General features: G+C 37.2%; 1 protein-coding gene across 7 annotated transcripts in view; it reads right to left on the bottom strand.

The window, feature by feature from the left end:
* FAM49B (family with sequence similarity 49 member B) overlaps positions 1 to 24064 on the bottom strand; it is a 155175-nt gene that overhangs the window by 50022 nt on the left and 81089 nt on the right. For all 7 annotated transcript variants that reach the window (XM_029222840.1, XM_029222837.1, XM_029222842.1 and 4 more), the window contains one exon: positions 3291 to 3329. The gene's annotated coding sequence lies outside the window, so the exon portion shown is untranslated. The remainder of the gene's footprint in view (positions 1 to 3290; positions 3330 to 24064) is intronic.

The following is a 24064-nucleotide window of genomic DNA, read 5'->3' as shown; positions in this document are numbered from 1 at the left end:
ATGTCCTTAAATATTTCTCTACCTTGTCAGATTGTTCTGTTTGAGCCTGGCACGCTAAAGGAATTTAAAAGCAATTAGGGACTTCCCTGGTGGCGCAGAGGTTAAGGGTCCGCCTGCCAATGCAGGGGACACGGATTCAAGCCCTGGTCCAGGAGGATCTCACATGCCACAGAGCAACTAAGCCCATGGGCCACAACTACTGAGCCTGCGCTCTAGAGCCCGCGAGCCACAACTACTGAAGCCCGCGCACCTGGAGCCCGTGCTCCACAACAAAAGAAGCCACTGCAGTGAGATGCCTGCACACCGCGACGAAGAGTAGCCCCCGCTCGCTCGCTGCAACTAAAGAAAGCCCACGTGCAGCAACGAAGACCCAACGCAACCAAAAATAAATAAATTTATAAAAAAATTAAAAATAAAAGGAATTTAAACGTTTTCCTTGTTCTTGAACTTAAATTAAAATCTCTTACACATAACTTCTCCAGGCTCATCATAATCAAACAGAATACAAAAACAAAATATAAATTTTCTCTTCTTTGTAATCATATAAGTTTTAAGATACATACTTCAATAATTTTTCTACATTTTGTACATCTTTAAATCAGTATCTTAAAAGATAATATCTCTCTTAAGAGATAATGCTAAAAAGACTCCAACAGGGGTCATTCATTACACTTTGATCTTTCAGAGGAGGTGGTAATTAAAACCACTTATATATGCTTTATTTGTATCAGTTTTAAAAATAGTACTTTACTTCAGTTAGAGAGTAGACAGATTCCCTCAGTAAATTTAACAAGCATACTCTATAATTATTTTCAAATACCATGGTCTGATATCTTTCACTAAATAATGTTATAAAAGCTGATTTACCCAAAAACAAACAAAAAAAACCTGATTTACAAAAAACTGGAGGTAATCTACTGTTTCTCAGTATAGTGGAGCATATTACTTTTAAATGAATTTTTGAAGCCATTAAGTAAGACCAAAATGCAGTATGTGTATATCATATAAACTTTTTTGAATTAAGTATGCTACCCAATAATTATAGCTTTTAAAGTTTCACATAGCATATACAAGGACAACACTTATATAAATCCAAGGTCAAATCACTTAACTACTTTGAATATTTTTACCATATGTCTAAAGTTGCTGGGAGGGAGAAAGGAGAAGAGAAAGGAAGGAAATGAAGGGAATGACAAGGGATAGAAAATCTGAGGCCAGAATATAAGGTTCATGAAATGACTTGAAATCATGTAGCTCAATTCTCTAAATTCATAAAAGAAGGGAACTGAGGACTAGAGAAACTTGGTGACTTGGGCAAAAGCAGCAAATTAGTTTTTTAAAAGTGGGGCTTATTCCAATGACGCTGACAGTGCAGCTTTTAAGAACATCTTTAGAATATGGCATCAGAGTCAGATCACACTGATAGAAAGAATCAAGGACCACGACCAAAAAAAGGAAAAAAACCAAAACAAAACCAAAAAACCCAAACATACACCACGAAAGTCAGACACCCCTTCCATGTCCTCTTCAAAACAAATATTAGGGCTATTTTTGTCGTCAACCAAACTTCAATACACCTGCCATTCCCTTTATTAGTAGTCAGCTACAAGGTCCTGGACATTCAAATTTAGTGACACCATTCCAGGCTCTTCCTGGCTTAGGCTGGCATGTTCTCATGTATAGTTCATACTCCTGAAGTAAATGGAAGACACTTGGTGACTTCTTACAAGTCTTGACCTTTTTCTGTGCTTCCATAACACAAGCATCAGAGCACTTACTATTTGCATCCTTCCTATGACAATTATGACATTTCTCTTGTTAAACTTTTAGCATCTCAAACTGATATGTTACTTTCTACATGTTTATTTCATGTTCCCTGAACAAGAATGTGAGGTCTTTGAAGGCAAGCACTCTCCAGGGCTTCACACTTATCTTCTGTTCCCTTTTCTACAGAATATGCTGTTGTTTCTCTGATTATTGATCAGCAAACAGAAGTTTCTTCAAAGCTATTTCGGTTAGAATATTTCTTAAGGAATGGATGTATAACTCTACTTCTTTAAGATTAGTTATACAGAACATAAAAAACTACACTTACTCAAATATGATGGAGAAAGAAAGGTCTAGCTGACTTTTCACTAATAGGAGTTCTTAATCTGAGGTTCAGAGAGAGAATTCAGTGATCTGCTGAATCTGGATGGGAAACTTCTTACTAACCTCTACGTGAGATTTAGCAATTCCTTCAATTAAGATTATAGGTAACAAACCACAGCAGGATTAGAAATATCTATGAATTTGTCATTAATAAACATCACAGGTATTTTCACATTACATTACAATTACTGCAAACTCATCATTATTCAAAATTGCAGTACTTAGCAGAATTGTCACTAAAGCTTATTCTCTAATGTGAGAAGCATATATAATACTCTAACAAAAATTTGCATTTTTAATATTTGTTAACTACATTTCAATACTAACTGGTTTCCTTTTTAAATCTATGCATTTTACTTCATAAAATCATGGATTATTATTAGAATTCATGGAACAAAAAAATGGTTGAGAACTCCTGCACTGTAGCACAGAGAGTAGCTGAGATGATTACAATTCCAAAGGACTACTATGATAACTGTCGTTATCAGTTCTAATGAAATGACAGGCAAGTTTTGAAATATAAATATCTGTTTATAATTAGAAAGAACACAGAGACTTTAAGCTGATCATTTTCACTTGAAGAACACAAAGTATGTCTATAGAAAAATTACATTTTCAAATACCTATTAACTTGTTATAATTAAAACAATTACAGGATTATAAATGGTTAGGTACTCAGGACCCTTTAACGGTAATTATTTTTTTGTTGTGGTTGTGTTCTTTACTTTCAAGACTTTATAAAAGGACCAAAAGCCATTATAGGTAGAAGTGTCTTTCCTTCTAGCTAGCTTTCAAATATATATATACATTTTATTTTTAACTACTACAATTATGGCTTAGACATTTTTTGATCAATTATACTGGTGACAGCTAAAATGACTTAAAAAGGAACTCAAAGAAAAACACATACCTCTCCTATTGAAAGGAAGCTGCAAAAAAAACTTCTAATTAATCTATATTACTTCCCATTCTAAGCCAGAAACTAAACAATATAGGGTATTTCCTACAGACATTTTTAGCAGTTCAGTATTATATACAGAACATTTTCCTTAAATTATATTTAGTCAATATAGTTTTTTATTTAAATCATAACTTTTCATTTGTATTTGGATAATCATTTCCCCGAAAGACATATTTACCTTCAGCCAGTGCTGGTGATTCTGTTCTTGTCCCTCTATCTGTTTAAAGAAAGAAAAAAGGAAGAAAGTCTAAAACATTATTATAATTTAAAACAAGTTTTAATTTTATGAAAACTAACTTTAACAACAAAGTTCATCAATGCTATCACATACCACATGCATGAGCCATATATTTCTCCCCTTGGATTAACTCAACAACTATTTATGGAGGACTTACTAAGAGTGAGGCATTATCTTAAGCCCTGAGAAATACCAATAGGTGATAACACCCTAGTTGTCACCCTCAAGATATTAAAAGACAACAGGTGTACCAAGAAAAGTACACAGTTCTCATCATAGCTTATGAAGCAGGAGATAACAAAAGAAAAAAAATGAGTAATTCTTCTTTATTCACATACCAAGAGAAAAAATTAGTAATTCCTCTTTATTCTTGTAAAATTATCAAAAGAGGCATATTTCTATATTCTTATCACAGTTTAAGTTGTTTCAATGTATTAAAAAATCAGTTTTATTACAGGCACTAAGATCCTTATATTCCATGACAATAACCTATTATAAGCCAGAGGCACATTGGCAAAACTCACCGAACCACAAAGTCCTCTCTAGGACTGGTTTTACTTTTTCAAAGCCTTATTAAACAATTTTAGGTGAAATGAAATTTTCAGAATGAGTTTACTCTAACTTTGCAACTAAGAACAAAGCCAGATAACAAACTAGCTTAATTCACAGAGTGAGGAGATACATTTGACTAATGTAACTAATCACCTTTATGTGAAATTTTCTTCCCCTAATTATTTATCTTATATAACCCAAGAGTCCTGGATTAACAAATATAACAAAAATTTCTATGTATAAAAGATTGGTAACATCTTGAGGGAACTGGGCACTGTCATCCAAGCAGGTAAGTGATCTGACACAGTCTTCCCAAGGCCAAAATGTGGCACTGTGTCTCTGACAGATTAAAAAAAAAAACAAAACAAGAGTCCAGGAACCAAAAGATGAAAAGTAGACTGGCAACCTTAGGCTCCACTGGGTTAAAACTTCTGATTCTGCAGGAGAAGGGGAGGCGCTTCAGTCAGGAGCTACAGGAAGAATTCCAAAGCAATAATCAACCGGGAGAGGAGGGAGAGGAATGAGGGGACGTGGCAGCGCGGGGCGGCGGGGGGGTCCTGTAGACTGACCCTAACAACCACGAGGACTTATGGCTGCTGCTACACAACAGGCACAGGAGAGAGGGTATCGCGAACCTAGGGGATTCGACTGAGGCTGCCATGCCCAGGGATAACTGGAAATGGGCAGCTACAGCAACTATGACCCGACAAGGATAAAGTCACTACAGGCACTGATCCCTTGGGGAAGAAAATCTGGGTCACTCTACCAGCAGAATGGATCAGCCTGTTGAACTGCTGGCTGAAGGTGAGGAAAATCTAGAATAAGCAGTGGACTGAAATAATGAACGTTATTCCACTAACCCTCCTGCTATAAGTCTGATGTAGAGACTGTGGCCAGCCACCACCTTGAAAGCTTCGCAGTAAAGGGCAAGCATTCAATGGAGGGTACAAGAGGGTGGGCTGTATGGGACACCTCTCACGCTCTGCCTCACATCTGCACTCCAGCTGAGGCACCTCCCCTTAGCTGCTTGCTGCACTGGTAGGGCTCACTTCCCGCTCAAAGGCTTTGCAATAAGAGATACCTAATGGAACTCTTCGGCCATCCTGAGTCATAATGAGCCTGGAAGCATGAAGGTGTTAATACCAACACGCTGGGCAACCCCTAACCGATGGGGGGATGAGGTCTGGTAGATAAATACCTTCTTCTTCCCACCAAAAGGCATATTCTTCATGTCTTCTGAGGGCTTCCTAAGGATCAAGCCCCAGCTGCTCACAGAAGTGACCAGGTCAATAATACACCCTTAGATTGACTTTCCTTCTCTGTATCACGTGCCCTAGTTCTCCAACTTCTGTTTCTTGTTAATATTTCCCCAAATAAATCACCTGCCTAAAAAGTCCCTGTCTCAGGCTCTGCTTCGGGGGTGAAGCCAGGTCTAGACACTTGTCCTTCAGGATACCACACCTCCTTCCTTTCTGTCCCACCTCACTGGATGCTCCTTCCATCTCCTTTGCTGAACTCTTCTCTAAAATCCCTGAATGCTGACATGTCCCAGGGCTCAGTCCCAGGTTCTCCACTCTCTTTGTGACCTCATCCCACCTCAGACTTTCTGGATCATCTGTATAGCTCAAATTTATTTATCCAATCCAGACATTTCTCTCCACCTCCGCACTCTCATAGCACTGCCTACTCAATATTTCCACTAGGATGTTTTAACAGAGACCTCAAACTTAACATGTTCAAAACCGAACTCCATCTCACTCCCCAAACGTGACCTACCTGCAGTCTCCCTCATCTCAGTTGATGGCACTTCTGTCCGTACAGCTGCTCAGGTAAAAACCTTGGATTCCTCTGCAGCTACTCTTTCTCATACATCCCATATTCAACTCAAACTCTCATTACCTAAAATCTTCATGGCTACTATTCTATCTCCTGTTTACTCAATGTTGAAGGTTCAGCGGCATTAGCAGTATTAGATCTACTATTACTTCTGTATTCAAGTGCCTCTAGAACAGGCGTTGCAAAGTTAGATGCTGAGACCATGTTAGAAACGCTAAGTGGGGCTTAATATCTACAGAGTGCCACAGCTATTAACATGCCAGATTGAAAATACAGGTGATCGATCCAATGCAAAGTACTCATATAAAACAATTTTTAGATGTTATAAAGTAATTAAATAAGTTTTGGAAACACTCAGTAGGCAAAAGAAACAGTCTGAGGGCTGTATTTGGTTGATGAACCATCAGTTTACAACTTCTGCTCTAGAACTCTGTAGTGTCTATAATTGATATAGTATTAATCCTTAATCTTTTACTTTCCTCCATCAGTTAGGAGATGAATGGGAGTTATTTATATTCAAAGCCTAACCGCTCTGGTTTTCCTCAAAAGCTCCTCTTGGATCAATGCTACTACAAATGGAATGAATAAACACATTTTTGCTTTTTCTGCCAAAGGAAAACTTCCTTCCCTAAGACCCAACGCAGCCACCCAGAAATAAAACAAGTGGCTTGGCTGGCCACTTGCATAAACCACAGGAGAAAAACCAGTGCCACTTACATAAAACCATGGGGAAAAAGTTCCATTGATTCTAATTTTTAATAAATCAAGAAATAATAGAACACTTGTAACTGTTTTCGCCCTTAGAAATCAAATGTCAGGTCCTAAGTAATGAATATTAGATAATATGTAAATTAGATAATCCAAGCATCTAAAATCTTTAAACCTAGAGGTTCCTCAAGTGTTAAAATTTTTCTGCCTCCAGCAAAACATAAGAGTTATGACTTCAGAGCACTGCCAGCCACATTTACAGCTTTCCAATATTTTGAATGATGGTAAATAAATCTAACTGCATTAAATAAATGGTGTTGAAATAATCCCATGAAAAAATGAGATACAACCTTCTCAACCTAGATTGCATTCCTCCTTCACTTGGGTACATGATAAAATCTAACTGAATTCAATTTGTTTAAGCTCCCCTTAACATACACAAAGCAATTTAAAAAGCCATCCTAGAAACAGAAAAGAGCACTTGAAATAAAGGGCCTATTGACCATGTTTGCAGATCAGACAATACTACAAAAGTGCATTATTACATAATTCCAACAAATATCTGATTAAGTTTTAAATTTGAGAACTTGAAAAGGTTATTCTATATCTATTTGAGAAAAAAGAAACATGCAAATCTACAAAAATTTTTTTGAAAGACAGAAGAACAGGTGAGATGGACTCATCCTACTCATTAATAATTAAAACATTGTGGAACTGGTATAGATATATAGTGAGGGGAAGAGAACAGACATCAGAATAGGCCCAACTGTATATAAATGTAAAACAAAAAAACGCCACCAAATATTTATCAGAAAGTCTATTTATGTATACAGCACCAAAATAGATACCCTACGAGATACTATGATGAAAAAGACTGTGCTCTCTAAAAATGTCTAGTCTTACTATAGCAATTTAAATGTTCAAGGTAAAAATGAGTAGCATGAGTAACAGCTACATACAGTGTCGTGGCAATTACAAAATTCCAGCTAGGAAATCAGGTATTAGAAAAGATTTTATGAAGCTATGGAGCTCTGGTAGCTAAAGTAGATTCTGAAGAATGAATAGCATCTGGACAAGAAGGTAAAAAGTACAAAGAGAACATTCCATGTGAGGAATGTATAAAGTAGTCATCACAGGGCAATGAAGAAAGAAAACTTTATTTAATAAGCTGTGCTGAAATAATTCCATGAAAAACTAAGATACAACCTTCTCAGCCTACATATTCTAGATAGAGAAGAGTTTAATTTCTTAAAGCTAACTCTCAAAAAATAGAAAATAATACCTTACTTATCTTTAGACGAATAACTTGAAGCACTATAAGAAATTTAAAATGGAGAGAATCAATCATATAAAAATTTAACATAAAGGAAATCTAAAATGTTTTAATAGTTCATGTAAATATACACAAAATCACATCAAGAAAGGAAAAGATTATCATGGTAATTTGTATGAGAAAGCAAAACAGTAAACACATATATGAAAAAATGTATATTCCCTAATAATAAAAAGGAAATATAAGCAAAGTGGTTTATAACACTGATTCTGGAATGAGATAAACCTGGGCTGAGTTTCCACTTATTTAAATTATTAGGTTATCTGTAAAATGTTATCTGAGCATCAGTTTCATTTATCTGTAAAATAGCAAAAATAATCTTAAAGATTGTGTGAAGATTAATGGAAATGACAGTTTTGTTGAACATAATCACTATTTTTCTCATTTAATATTAAAACTACAACAATATACACATACCTATTTTGATATTCTATCTCGAGTACACTATACTTAAAAGTATCCATGTCTAAGACACAGCAGAAAAATACATGAATACAAATCTCAGGCTTCTATGTCATCCTACACCATAATTACTACCACAAAGCTGGTTTCATTAGAAGAAAGTGTGAAGGTTACATTAAGGGCCCCACTCCGTGCTATACCAAGAACTACATTTTCTATATTGATAAATTATCAAGGTATATATAATATATATGATCAACCTTGATATTATGTAATAATTAATATCTTATTTAACTATATAATTCTTTGATACTACATAACTTAAATACATCTTAAATTGGCACTATCAGTAAATTCGTAAACTCTATTGTAAACTCATGCTCCCAAAGGTATAAATTATAGACATTTCTCATGAGTCTAAAGAAGTTGTATTATCTCCAGGAAGAAGTAAATTTACAAGTAACAGTTGAATAGACAGCTGCAGGTCTTCAGAACATGACTTTATTTTTGTAGGTTCTAAAAATTTCTTATAATTTTCATTTTCCCTTTTACTATAAGAGCAACACATGCTCACTAAACAAAATACAGAGGGAAAATAGAAAGAAAAAATATCACTACCTGTAATCCCACAACCAAAGCTAACTACTTGTAACAATTTATTTCATTCCCTTCTAATGCTTCTTCTATGCATATCTGTACACAATTGAACACCATTTTCTTTGTATGTGTCCTGTTTTTTATCATTCATATCATAAGCACCGTTTTCACATCATTAAAAATTCTTCCCAAATCATTACATCCCATCCTATCATATGGGTATATCACATTTTTTTCAAACACTTTCGTACTACTGTACATGCTATATCCAGGGCCTCCAAAAGCACATAAAGACTTTGTGCAGATTAGCAAAAGTTATCCCATTCTCAAATTATGAACTGGTATTTTATCGCACAACTTGAACAACTACACAAGGTAGCTGTGCCAGGGTTGGGGTTCAAGAACCCCAGCAAGCAACAGATCTGGCTGTGCATACATGTATCCCTGCCCATGAGTCATGCTCTTGCGTACTCACAAAAATAACCCCTGGACATCAAGGCACAAATATGCCTAAGCCAGTGCCAGACACGCCTGCCCCAAATTTCTCAGAAGAGACTACGACATTAGTTCCTGTCAGAGGGGGTGGTAGGGGTAGGGAGGTGGGAGTTTGAGAATCATCCCCTAAAAGGGCAGGTAAGTGAAAAAATAATCTCAGGGGATGCCTGGAACTGAATCCAGACAAGACACTGTTGTACACACCAGTGTGGCCATGAGTATGAGCACTCCTGAGTCCAGACACGCCACAGGTGCTGCTGTGCATCTACATACCAGGCAACCGCTGCTCCAAAGTGTGGCCAGAAGGCCTTGATCCCTAAACCCACCCATGACCTCAGAAGTGACATTTCTGTATTGTGCCTGATATACAGATGTGGCCCCTTTGTGCAGAGAACAATGTGAATAATTATCCTGGCTATGACCAACACAAATCTTTGTTGAAATAAGTTTAAATTAAGATACGTAGAGGTCTTGATACCTAATGCCAAATTGCTTTACAAAGGTGTGTTCCAATCTATACTGTCATCAGAACCATGCATCCTGGACAGGAGCTTCATTGTTTAAAAAGTGTGCCTGTGGGGCTTCCCTGGTGGCGCAGTGGTTGAGAGTACGCCTGCCGATGCAGGGGACACGGGTTCGTGCCCCGGTCTGGGAAGATCCCACATGCCGCAGAGCGGCTGGGCCCGTGAGCCATGGCCGCTGAGCCTGCGCATCCAGAGCCTGTGCTCCGCAACGGGAGAGGCCGCAACAGTGAGAGGCCCGCGTACCGCAAAAAAAAAAAAGTGTGCCTGTATGTGTGCTTGTACACATACACATACAATATGGTGCCTTCTTCCACACTGCTTTTATTGAACTACTAATATAGTAGTTTTTCCTCCGCATTTGTAAAACTAACCCTTTCTCATTTTTCTATCAAGGCCTTACTTATTTTTAAGAGGATCACTGTCAAGTTTGAACTTCCTAGATCAGACACTCAATATAAATGTATATGATAAAGTTAGATATGGTCTTTAAATATTATCTTTCTGTCTACTAGGCTGCCATTTCATACGTACTTACGGTGTTTGAGACACTATGCTAAGCACTTGGCATGATTTACTTCATTGAAGGCTAACAATCTAATGAGATTAAAATTATTACCCTCTTTTCCTTGATGAGGCTTTAAAGGGTGAAGTAGCTTACCCAGAGTCACGAGAGAGGGAGGGGTGAAGGTAGAGAAGAAGGAAAGGGAAAGAGGGGGAGGAAGGCAGGGAATAGGTGAGAGAACTATTTTTCAGGAAAATGTTAAAGCAGTAACAGTTACAATATTCCTTTCTGTAAATGTGACTTTCTGTAAAATAAATACTACTTCCCTACTAACTTCCTCTGTAAAATTACAATGATTCCTTAAAAAACAACCCACAGCAGCATAACTGGAAACCCTGAGGCAGGGGCTTCATAAAAATGATCACCAGGCTTTGGGAACATTATGCAGAACCTTCTTACTTCTGGATCTCCTGGCTACCGTCATCGCCTTGCCCTGATTACTGGACTTTCTACAATGGGATTTCTCTAATACCTAAATTCAGGTATGTTTTGGAACATACGGCAACAAACATACTGTAAGATGCATTTGTGGACAACAGGTGCTGCAACCATCCCAACCTAAAGATTCCACAGGCTTAAGATATATTCTGTAAAACAAATACATACCCTATTTTGCAGTCCCGTAAACTCAAATTCTGTAAAACAAATGCTTGTTTCAAAGAAAATAGTTTTCAGTGTTGTTCATGTCATCTACTCCATATATTCAAATGCCCTTATAAAATTTACACATAGGATTTAATTTTAAAGGAATGGTAAATAAGAAGAGAGGTAATAACAGGAAAAATTTACAATTCTATATGTAAGGAAAACATCATTTTCCCTAGGGTCAATTTTAGAAAAGATCAAATAAATACCTACTTGTTTAATTATACTTCCTCCTAAGAACATAATGCCCCAAAAGCATCCTAAGTCACTGTATTAGCACTGAAATGACTATCTTTTCCAGCTTCTTGCCCTGTTTCATCACCTCCACCCCTCCCATCACTGCCACTCTCTCCACTCCTAGTCCTACTCTGAATTAAAAAGTTTAAAAAAACGAACTATGACTAAATTTGGTTCATCTCAGAAATGCAAAGTCGGGTCAGAAAACCTAGAACTGATTTTTACCACATTAACAGATTAAAGGAAAAATACTCACATATAATCAGGTAAAGATGCAGAAAGAGCTTTTGATGAGAGCTATACTTACTTGTAATTAAAAATAAAACCTAGCAAAATAAGAATAGAAAGGATAAAAGGTATCTACCTCTACCAAAAGCCTATAACAAATTAAATCATTCTTAATGAAGAACTGTTAGAAACGTTCCCTTTAAAATCGAAGTGAGACAAACATGTCTGCTATTACTACTTCTATTCAACACCATACTGCAGGTTCAAGCCAACTTTAAAAGTCAAGAGAAAGAGATTAAGGGTCAAAAAAAATTTAAGGAAAAATCAGTTCATTGATTGAGTTTGGCAAGGTAACTGAATATTATTATCAATATGAAAATCTCAATTGCATTTCTATTTTCCAGTAAAAAGCTCAAGAGAATTTTCCCCACAGACACAATTTACAATAGCAAAAAGATATACAGTAACTAGGAATAAATCTAACAAAAGTTCTGCAATATATGCATGGAAAAAAATCATAAAACTTTATAAAAAGTCATAAATAAATGTAAAGACATCATGTTCGTTAGAAGACTCAATACTGTAAGAAATGTCAATTCTCTCTAAAATTCATGTAAATATTAAATGCATTTCCAACCAAAATCCCCAAAGTATTCTTTTATAAAATTTTATAAGCTGATTCTAAACTTTACATGAAAAAGCAAAAACCCAAAGAACAGTCAAAACGCTCAAGGAATCAAACAAGACAACTTGCCCAATCAGATATCAACATGTAAAATAAAACAGGGGCTGCCCTGCTGGCGCAGTGGTTAAGAATCTGCCTGCCAATGCAGGGGACACAGGTTTGAGCCCTGGTCCGGGAAGATCCCACATGTCTCGGAGCAACTAAGCCCGTGTGCCACAACTACTGAGCCTGCGCTCTAGAGCCCATAAGCCACAACTACTGAAGCCCGCGCGCCTAGAGCCCATGCTCCGCAACAAGAGAAGCCACTGCAGTGAGAAGTCCGCGCACCACAATGAAAAGTAGCTCCCGCTCGCCGCAACTAGAGGAAGCCTGCGTGCATCAACGAAGACCCAACACAGCCAAAAAATAATTAATTAAAAATAAGTAAAATAAAATAAAACAATAGTAATTAAGACAGAATGGTATTAACATAAAGACAAACTGGCAAATGAAAGACAGCACACAGTCCAAAAGCAGAATGCATAGTACAGGAACAAATACAGACTTTTATGAAAAGAAAGTAAATGTTAAGGGGCTGCACTGCAGATCACTGGGGAAAAGAGACTGTTGCATAAATGGAGCTGGGGTAATTGATTATTCACATAAAAAATAAAATCCCTATCCTATACCATACATAAACCAATTCTCACGGGATTAAAGACTTTAACTTGAAAGGCAAAACTCAAACTTTTACAAGAAAATACAGAAACGGTTCTTTACAATCCCAAGGTAGGGAAGGGGTGTTTAATTTAAATGAAATATAAAAAGCATTAACCATAAATGAAAAGACTGATAAAACTGATTATATTAGTATCAAAAACCTGTTTATCAAGACACTTTAAAGAAACTGAATATATAAACCACTAAACTACAGAAAGATACTGACAATGTATATAACAGAGAAAGGATTAGTATCTAGTATACAAAGAACTGCTAAACTCAGAACAAGACAAAGAAATCCCTGGAAAAAAGGCCCACAGTCATGAAGAGGCATTTCAATAAAAAGAAGCACAAAAGGCAAATCCTCAGCCTTGACATTTATCAGCTAAAACAATATGAAATACCATTTTACACCCATGAGATTAGTAAAAATTAAGAACTCCAACAATAGTAAGTGCTGGCAGAAATGGGTGTCAATAGGTACTTAGACACCCAGTATGTGGGATTATAAATTGCTACAATCACTTTAGGAAACATTTGGCATTATCTTGTTAAAGTGAACACCACATACCCTACAATCTAACAGCTCTACTCTCAGGTATATACCTAGAGAAACTCTTGCATATAGATGCCAGGAGAAATGTACAAGTATGCTCAAAGCAGCATTCACTGTTACAGAGGGGGAAAAAAAAATAACAAAACACTGGAAACAATCTAAACTTTCACTGATAGGAGAATAAATAAATTGTAGCTTTTTCACACAATGAAAATGTATAGAGCAGCCCAAAGGAGCTACAGCCACCTAGAAAGATAAGGATGATTTCAGAAACAATGATGAATTCATTAAAAGTCTCAAGAAGACTACATAACAATTTTTACATAGCTCAAGAAACAGCAAAACTAAAATACATATTATTTAGAGATGCAGACATTTATGGGTTTTTTTAATCTATAAAAGTGATAAACACAAAATTCAGGAGAGTATTTTCCTCCAGGGGGAGGCAGGGAAATTGTATAGGGAAGCAACAAAGTAGGTTCCTAGATCTTAATTAGTGGTGAGGTTCATGGACTTTCACTTTATGCTTATTAGTGATTTATAACTTACATATCTTTCATATATGAAGTGCTGAAGCACATTACAGAACGGTTCGGTAAAATGAGTCAGTGAATTCTTAATCTGCATGTCATGCTTATGGTGACAGCAACGAAGCACGTTTTCTCCTATCACTGTTAAAGAAACTGATAAATCTACACACAAAGCACAAAGGTGAATGGTACAATTTAGTACCCTGACTTTCAGGAATCTGCTCCAGTTTCAAAACAGCAGACGTTTTTGAGAGAAGCCTTGCCTCTTTCTAAGGTGTTTACAGTAAAAGCCCTCTTTTCTCCATCAGGATAATCAGAATCAGAAGTTGTTCAATTCAGCAAAATTCTTGATTGAGACAGATAGATGTAATATATATGGCATATTCATTAGCTAATCCTTTTATGAAGACCAAGACACATTCTTTGAATACGGATCACTTCTAGAGTACTGAATGGGATTTCCTGCATAGCCTACTGAGATTTTTCAAGCTCTCTTGTGGCGAAGGACAGCTGTTTTGTTTTTAAATTTTCCATCCATCATGGTCCAAAGAGAAAAAACCCAGAATACTAATATACTAGGAAAAAAACCCTAGAATACTAAAAAAAAAAAAAAAAAAAAAAAAGTAGTTTTTAAAAGACTTGCAAAATTCAAATCCCAATTCTTTGCAGACTGGCAACAGTTTATAAACTAGTGCTGGTTTACAAAATGTAACATAAAGCATGAACTCTGGAGCCAGACTGTCAGGATAAGCTCCAGACAAATTACTCTCTCTCTGTTCATCTGCAGAAGGGATAACAAACAGTAATACCTACTTCATTGGATTATTGTGAGGAGTAAATGAATATATGCTTAGCACTTTAAAATATGATTTATTGTATAAACGATACCCATAAATATATTTTTTCTAAAACATCAGGCTGTCTTTTTAAAATGTAATGAGAAATGAAAATACTGAAAATACAGAATGCTTTATATTTCTAGTTTTATAATTTTCTCCAATCTTTTACATCATTATTAGTGACCAATCACAACACTTCTCTCAAAGCCAGTCAATGATTGGTCACTGAACATCTGCTATCCAGGTCATACACAGACTGCAAAGCATATGGTTGTGTTTCCTCCTTGTCTCCCAGTGACAAACCCATGTGACATTTTACAAAAAAGGATAACCAAACAAGAGAACTTGCCAACAAAGATAAAGCTACAGTAAAGGAACAAAAGTGCTAACACTGGAAGTCAAATTCTAATGGAACATAAGTGGGGCTATAGAAGAAACAGCTGACTGCGAAGAACGTTGACACTGCTGCCATTAGGGAGACCAATACACAGTTGGAGGAAGAACTTCGTGGAGGCAAACTTATCAATATAAGTGAGAAAAGTGGGTATGATGAAAAGGATGAAGATGTCTCAGAGGAAGTGACACCGACAAAAAAATTCTTATTAAAGGAACTCACAGATATGTTTCGTGACATTGAGAAGGCAATGGATGTTAGAAGCCGATCCAGACTTAGAAAAAAGTATGACAATTTGGCCAAGTCATAAAAATGATACTCCATATTGTAAGCTATACAACGGGGCGGGGGGCGGGGGGGAGGGAAGCATGTGATTTCTCAGTAAATATTATAGATCTAACCTATGTAAAAATACAGAAATATTAATAGGTCTAACCTACATTAACAAAAGGAAAATGGTCTCTTTTGGAAGCAAAGAATACAAAGTCCATCCATTCATGTCCCTTTCTACAACTGTGGCAGTCCACAGAGTACCTCTGAAAATTACACTTCACAGAACAGAAACAGACAAGTCCATGGTTGGAAAATCCAAAGTCCCAAGGCTAAGTCCACTTCTTAATTTGCTCTAGCCATTTTTCCTACTGCTGGAAATACACAACCTAAGTGTTTGGCAGCAATATACCAAAAGTGCCAAATATTGAGATAATGCTCTACAAAAGTATATATTTAAGTGCAACATGTTCTCAAACTTCTGGGTCTGAACTGCAGTATCACAAATTTCAAAATACAGATGGTTATATTTTGAGTCATCTATGCAGTCTTTTTAAAAAAGCCTTATTCCATACACTAGAATGAAAAAAACCAATCTACGCAAAATAAAACTAGGAACCACTGATAAAATCAAATGTATGCATGCCACTCTTAAAGTTTCTTAATCCTTAATATAACATTAAAAATTAAGGGAAGCAACTTGCAAAATCTGGTTGTATTGAAAGGTAATTTGTGTTGCTTACAAATAACATAAGCCAGTGCACCATTTAGTCTGAGCTACTGCAGCAAGACACCAACCAAGCCAGCATTACAGACCTGATCCATATTGGGCCTGTGAGCTTCAGAGAGAAGCTCTGTGCCTGGGTTGTCACACACTGCTCTCCTAATTCCAGAGAGTTCTATGACCCAAACAAATATTTAATCATCTTCCTGACAAAAATATGGATCCATATGTAATACAATTCGACAGAAAGAAAGCATTAGCTTTTAAACTTTAAGCAAGAATCTTAAGTCTCCCAAAGCTTCAATTTCTTCATCTGTAGAAAGGAAGATAATACCTATTCATAAGATTGAGAGACTCAGAAATAACGTACGAGGGGCACTTATTCCACTGTCTGGCTCTTTTTCCAGGTCTTAACCTGTCACATTAGGCCAACAGCATTCCCTCTGCATAGGTGCCGTTACTACCATTCTTGTAGTTTTCAAGGCCCAAAGAGTTTAAGCAGCACCAGAGGGTGACAGAGTTTCTGTTTGTTGATTCAACAAGCAGTACTAAAATCTTTATCTTATCTCCAGCTGTGCTTGAGATACAAAGAAATAAGCCAATCTTTATCCTGAAAGAGGTTTATGACTTCCTGTGGAAATGATACTTGCATATGTAAAAAGTAACAATTCCTTAACAATTCTGTCCATACTAGATCACTGTTACAGACTACAATTATAATAGAAATTTAGATAAAATTTAGTGTGAGAAGGTATATTCCAAGATACTTAAGAATCTTTTCATGGGGCTTCCCTGGTGGCACAGTGGTTAAGAATCCGCCTGCCAATGCAGGGGACACAGGTTCGAGCCCTGGTGTGGAAGATCCCACATGCCGCAGAACAACAAAGCCCGTGCACCACAACTACTGAGCCTGTGCTCTAGAGCCCGCAAGCCACAACTACTGAAGCCCGCGCACCTAGAGCACGTGCTCCACAACAAGAGAAGCCACTGCAATGAGAAGCCCGCGCACCGCAATACAGAGGAGCCCCCACTCGCCACAACTAAGGAAAGCCCACATGTAGCAACAAAGACTCAATGCAGCGAAAATTAAATAAATACATAAATAATTTTTTTTTTAAAGAATCTTTTCATGGACCCCACAACATATCAGTTCATTCAACAAAATGTTTCGCTCTTTCCCAGGACTGAAAGCCTGTTCATTGTCATTGTATCCCCTGCACTAAGCACAATGCCTGACACGTTGTAGTCTCCAATGTGTGTATCCTGGATGAGCGGATGAGTGAATTAAGCAAACAATATGAAAAATGATTTAAGGATACCAGAATAAATGTGACTTGTTTAGAGTTATGGCCCCATAAGACTGGCCATTCTGCTAAAAGGATTTGTTTGGGAAAATGAGAGATAAGGAGAGATCAGTAAAAAAGTAATGGATTAGGGGACTTCCCTGGTGGTCCAGTGGTTAAGAATCCGCCTTCCAAAGCAGGGGACTCGGGTTTGATCCCTGGTCAGTGAACTAAGATCCCAATGCCGCGAGGCAACTAAGCCCGTGCCCTCTAGAGCCTGCACACCACAACGAAGACCCCGAGTGCCACAACTAAGACCCGATGCAGCCAAATAAATAAATATTTTTTTAAAGTAATGGGTTAACTGGGGCTTCCCTGGTGGCGCAGTGGTTGACAGTCCGCCTGCTGATGCAGGGGACACGGGTTCGTGCCCCTGTCCGGGAGGATCCCACATGCTGCGGAGCGGCTGGGCCCGTGAGCCATGGCCACTGAGCCTGCGCGTCCGGAGCCTGTGCTCCACAGCGGAAGAGGCCACAACAGTGAGAGGCCCGCGTACCGCAAAAAAAAAAAAAAAAAGTAATGGGTTAACTGATAAAATTTAGAAAAATGTGTTATTTCCCCTATTTAAATTTAAATTAATAAACAGACTTTAAATAAATTACTCTAAGGTGTGCACCATGGTTTTATAGATAATGGTTTTTCCAGGCTAACAAAATAATTCAATTGCAACAAGCACAGATAACCACTTTGAAGAGATACTGTATGTCTGATTTGTAGTGTTACTGCACAATTATCTGAGTAGTCATCAAATAGTAGATTTTTCAAAACTATTAAAAAATGCCTTGTCACATAATTTTTTTTAAAAAATGTGCTAAACTGTTTCCTAATGGCAATTCAACAAAGATTAGTAGAGGACTTCCAACACCAGATGTCACATGCAAGGCAGAGTATAAAATGCTGAGTAATAATATAAGACCTGCCCGCCAGAAGCTCACAGTCTATGAGAAGACACATAAACAAATTATTGCAATACAGTGTAATACAATGCTATACCAGAGTTCTGTGGATAAAATGCTTTGGGAAAACAAATGAAGGAATAATTGAATTCTGCCTAGAGGACAGCGTCAGAGAAAGCTAGAGAAGTGATGGCCCTTGAATTTGCCTTGTATGTTTAAAAACACCACCACCACTAACAACTTCCAAAAACATTTTTCATATGCTTTAAATTAAGTAAAACATTTTTTTAAGTATTTATATGAGCATAACCATTAACCGGGAAAAAAAGGATATTCTCTCCTCCTAAAAGGGGCCTTTTAAATGCTATCCATCTGGTTGCTAACAAGGGGCACATAATAGGTTAACGCTGAAGTCCTTAAGAAAAAGCTTTGTTAAACTGAGACTGAGGCAACATCTAGAATTCCAGAGAACATGGAACTTCCCTGGCAGTCCAGTGGTTAAGACTTCACCTGCCAGTGCAGGGGGTGTGGGTTCGATAGGGAAGCTGAGACCCCACATGCCTCAGGGCCAAAAAAATCAAAACATAAAACAGAAGCATTATTGTAACAAATTCAACAGAGACTTTAAAAATGATCCACATCAAAAAAAATCTTAAAAAAAAAAAAAGAATTCCACAGAACAACAGGTAAGATTTTTCAGTCCCACTAAACAACAAAAACCACGCCAATTTTTTCAACAATTACTAGCCCATTTGCTATGCATGTTTAAATCTTAATCTGTTTGTCTTTTTTTTATTTCTAGTTATTGGAGAGTTTAGATAATTCTAGATATTGACTACTCAAGCCTGAACTTATACACCAACTAAGGGGGAAACATGATCAAGAGAGGACATGTACTCATCATGGTAATCATTTCACAATATATGGAAATCAAACCATCGTGCTGTGTGCCTTAAACTTATGCAGTGATGTATGTCAATCACTCCTCAATAAAACTGGAATAAACAAATAGGAAAAAAACACGTACTATTCTAAAAATTATTCTTTAATGACCAAAGTGTGTGTGTGTGTGTGTTGTGCGTGTGCGCGCACGTGTGTGTGTTAAAGCTTTATCTTTAAAACACTGTCCAAAAAAGCTACACATCCTGGGATAAAATCGATTTTTTCTGTGTCTATCTTCTCCTCTTTAAAAACAAACTTACATATCCTACAGGCTTTTTTCTTAAGAATGAAAGTAGCCACATGGTATCTAACGGGTTCAACAGATACAAAACATCAACAAAAACAACTACAAAAACATCACATCATATAGGTTAACTTAATTTCTCAAAAGAGCTGGTAATTCTTTAATGGACCTTTGCTTTTCCTAACTTTAAGAGGTTTTACAGAGATATACAAGTGGAAAATAATCAGTATTTCCAGATTTTTGGCATACATATGTATATTACCTAATGCTGCCTCTTATGTACTAAGAAGGGACTGTCATTTCCTGAAATTACTGTCGACATGTACACATACCATTTTGTGCTACATGCTCAAAATAGTGTATGAGTGTTATTCTTAAACATTAGTATATATAATATATATATAGTATATAGAATATAAGGCAAATCAATAAATTAAAACTTCTCCAACCTATGTAGAGAAAAAACTAATATTGTGCTATCTTTATTTTACAGATTTAGTTTACATGATGTAACAGATGAACATCCACAAACCAAAGGAATGTATCACTGCAATGCTTCAACTGCTGTTATGAATACCTTCATATCATCAGTAATTTTTACCTATATAAAAAAATGAACAAGATATGATTTTAAAATAAATCACGTAATTTAAAAATAAATCTAAAATTTTAAATGTGCCTTTTCAAGGGAAAGATCTGGCAGGCACCGCCTCAAATGAGGGATCAAACTTAGTATCATCAAGAAATGTGACAGACATTGCACGCCCCCTGATGTGATACAATGGGACATCCTCAATAATATCCTATGTAAAATACCTGTCAAATATGTGTAGCCTGAATCTATTCACAAGGAGACATAAAACAGACAAATCCAAATTATGGAACAACTTCTAAGACAACCTGCCTGGATTGGAAGGAGCAGGTATGAGGTTACCAAAAAAAAAAGCAGGCGTTCCATTTCGGCCATGTTAAATGCGCCAGGTCAAGGGCCTCCAAATGAAACATACATGGAGGGGGTGGATGGAGTACAAGAGTAGAGGTCATGGAAGGTCAGCCCACAAATACTGCACCTCCACCCCTACGACTTCTTATTTTGAGAAAATGATCCAAAGACCAGGGATTCTTGAGAAATCATTCACAGTGGCAGCAACAAAAGACCAGTGCCAGTGTCCTAACCAGACTATATATAACCTGGACTGTGTTTTCCTGATGCTTGCCCTCCCCTTTGGTTACTGCTCAGTTTCTGGAGCCTGAATTCCTAGTCTCTGCACCAATTTTGTGAGCTTACTTGCCAGCCTCCCAATAAATTCCTTTTCTATCCAAATTACCCTGTCAATTTCTGCAAGTTGCAACCAAAGATGTTTGAATTAATTATAAAGAATATTCTGGGCTCAAATACAAAGCTAATTATAATTTCCTTCCTGATTTAAAGCCATTTCTACAAATAAGCAAACTATGTTACAAATGTAACTCAGGTGCAGAGTATGAAAATACTATGAAATTAAAGATGACATAAATCAGCTTTTTGAGGCATTTAAGAGGTGACTGTATCACTAAAACTAAAACTTGAAGTTCCAAAGTATAAAATTTGAACATTAAAAAAGTATAAGAGAACATCCAGAAGCGATGACGAAATACCAAGATCATTTTAAACTGTATCAATCAAATAAAAAACTAAAAAAGCTTTCCAGAAAAATTAAACACTGAAGCATGTTTTGAGAAAATAACACTAGAATGATACCGGTTTTTACAAAGTGTTCTCTCTGGGGTAGGATGCCTTCTTTTTTCTTTATAAATTGCTCCAAGAACAGTAATAAAAAGATTCTCCACCTGGGTCTACCTTTTCTTTAGACCCCTATTTCACATGCTTCCTCACTAAAAACCAACACATAAGTAAAACTACTTTTCATTGTTTCTGCAAACCTTCCACAATTCAAGTCAAAAGTGAATTTTTAGCTATACTAAAAGCTAACACTTCTTACATCCTTGATAGTAGTATCCTGTAGTCCTATAAATCCCCTAATCCGTTTTGTATTTTAAAGAAATACATTTAGAGGAAGTAAAACACATGTTAAGGGGAGTAAGAACCTTTAGAACTATAGGAAACATCTGCTTCAATGAGGAAAGAGGGCTATTGGTACGGGTGAATACCTACTGTGTGCCACACATTTTGCTGTAGACCATAACCTCTCTGTAAAACACTAGAAAGCAGGTGATGTTACCCTTTTTATAAAAAGAAAATGAGGAAAATTAACCTCAAAAATCGGTTTACTTACCTCGTGTCAGTGCTAACAAGGGGTGACTCAAGCACAGATCTGCCTGGTCCCAAAGCTGATGTCACTTTATCCAGGACAAAATGCCTCAATGGGCACATTCTTCTCGTAAAAATTTGTTTTCATTGATATTTTTCTTATTAGAAAAACAATAGTAACCATTACCCTGAACAAGCAGAACCTGTGGGATGTAACCATGAAGCAACTTTTTGTTCACTGCTGTCCTTTAAAGTTATTCTTTGGTGACAGTTAATGTCCCTGAACTTTTATTTCGGCAAGCCTATGACTTTGGTCATTTTCAAATTATAAAAGCTATCTGAGTTTACAAATTGATAGATCCAGTTTAGTACAACTGTCAAAATTTTTCATTCAAGGTTACAGCTTCTCCCCTATGCCCAGCTCTGCCTAAGGCAGGCTAGCAGCTTAGGCAGTATTAGAGGATTGTGCTCTTTACCCCTCTCCGTTCCACCTTAGTAACCCAGGGTGGGCAATTAAGCGTCACTGCAGGACATGGGCACCCTCTTAGCTCAAAAACGCATAAAGCCGATCTGTCAGGAACTGCTTTCAGGGTTCTGGGAAGCTCTCACCCACCCCAGCCCTTTGAGATCTCTCATTGAAATTCCCTTGATGGAGAACAATGCATCTCCTCTGGGAATCCAGCTGTTTATTCCTCCCCACTCCGCCCCATACCACCCTGCTCCTATGGGCTTCCTCTCACTAGTGGCCCTCATAAGGTCCACAGGAAACACGTACCCCTTGCCCCAAAGAACACTAACCCACAAAGGGTCTTCGTTTTCCTGAGCTGCCAGAGCAGACAACGTCTCCTTCGCCCAGGCATGGGTGAGACAGACATCAACCCACTGTGTCCCCCAAAACGGAACCAATCTCAGAGTAAGCTGCCCAAGTCACTGCCTGTGCTTGGGGGCGGGGCACCAGACTAGGAGGGCTATTAGAAGAAACTCCTAGCATACCAACAACTCAGTTCAAAAACTCTTCTAATTTCCAACTTCTGAATCTTTTTATACCAACAGATGGGGTAGGTGTTAGAAGTCACAAGATCCATTTTCTGGCTCTTTCTTTTGCAAGACCTGAATGGCGTTCTTACAACTCATCTCAGAATTGTGCACCTACTGACTGAGGGCTAAACTCAGAATAAGAGTTCCATTTTAACATCTTATTACATAATATACTTAACACTTTTTCTAAAACTTCCACCAAAAGTGAGAAGAAAAATCCATAATCCCACGAGAGTTAGCCACTGCTAACTGCTTTCCATTCTGTAGAGCCCATTTGTCATCTGAAAATCTATTTCAAGTTTTAACTTTTTAAAATCGTGAACGAAAACACCTCATTTATATAATTTCATTGAGCAATCCATTTTTCCACACAATCTAAGCATGCCATTTTCAAACACCAAATTTCCACTGAACCAATGTGCAGGTGGCTTTCTGAAACTTGTCTCTCTCTGTCACTCCCCAAAGTCAAAATCCCCACTGCCAGAAATTAAACTTCAATCTTTTTAAATTAAGCATAATCTGTATGGTCTCCTATACCTGCTACACCTCTAAACGTGGTTTTAAACCATGTATTCATCATATAAAATCATACTGCAAGAAAAATGTGAATGTCAGAGAAGTTTCTGATCATGTAATTTGACCTACACTCACATGAGTCTGGTCACAGCTCCACAATGGCTACTCAAAGTATCTCAGGATCCAGCTTCATCAAGGCAAGGAGGTTGAATTCACAAAGTACAAAAGAGCAAATATGCTGTTCCTTCATAACATGGTAAAAACCAAGCTTGCAGCAGGGATCAGTCCCCATCTGACTGCAAATAAAACTATTACTACCCATACATATATATTTATTGGCTCCACACTCATTATCACAACTGCCAAAAAGTTTATCTAATACTCAAGAGGAGATTTATGGGAACTTTAAACGTTTGGGTTTTAAAAAATTATTCATATATAATAATTATGAAAATAATTAAATGGATGAATTATTCATTTAATTATTCATAAAATTTCATTTATTTTTGGCTACGTTGGGCCTTTGTTGCTGTGTGCAGGCTTTCTCTAGTTGTGGCGAGCGGGGGCTACTCTTCGTTGCGGTGCTCGGGCTTCTCATTGCAGTGGCTTCTCTTGTTGCGGAGCACGGGCTCTAGGAACGCGGGCTTCATTAGTTGTGGCACGCGGGC

This window comes from Monodon monoceros, unplaced genomic scaffold (genome assembly GCF_005190385.1).
Source record: "Monodon monoceros isolate NGI ecotype Baffin Bay Population unplaced genomic scaffold, NGI_Narwhal_1 Super_Scaffold_14, whole genome shotgun sequence".
In the NCBI taxonomy this organism is placed as follows: domain Eukaryota; kingdom Metazoa; phylum Chordata; class Mammalia; order Artiodactyla; family Monodontidae; genus Monodon; species Monodon monoceros.
This window is presented reverse-complemented; position numbering and strand designations above follow the sequence as displayed.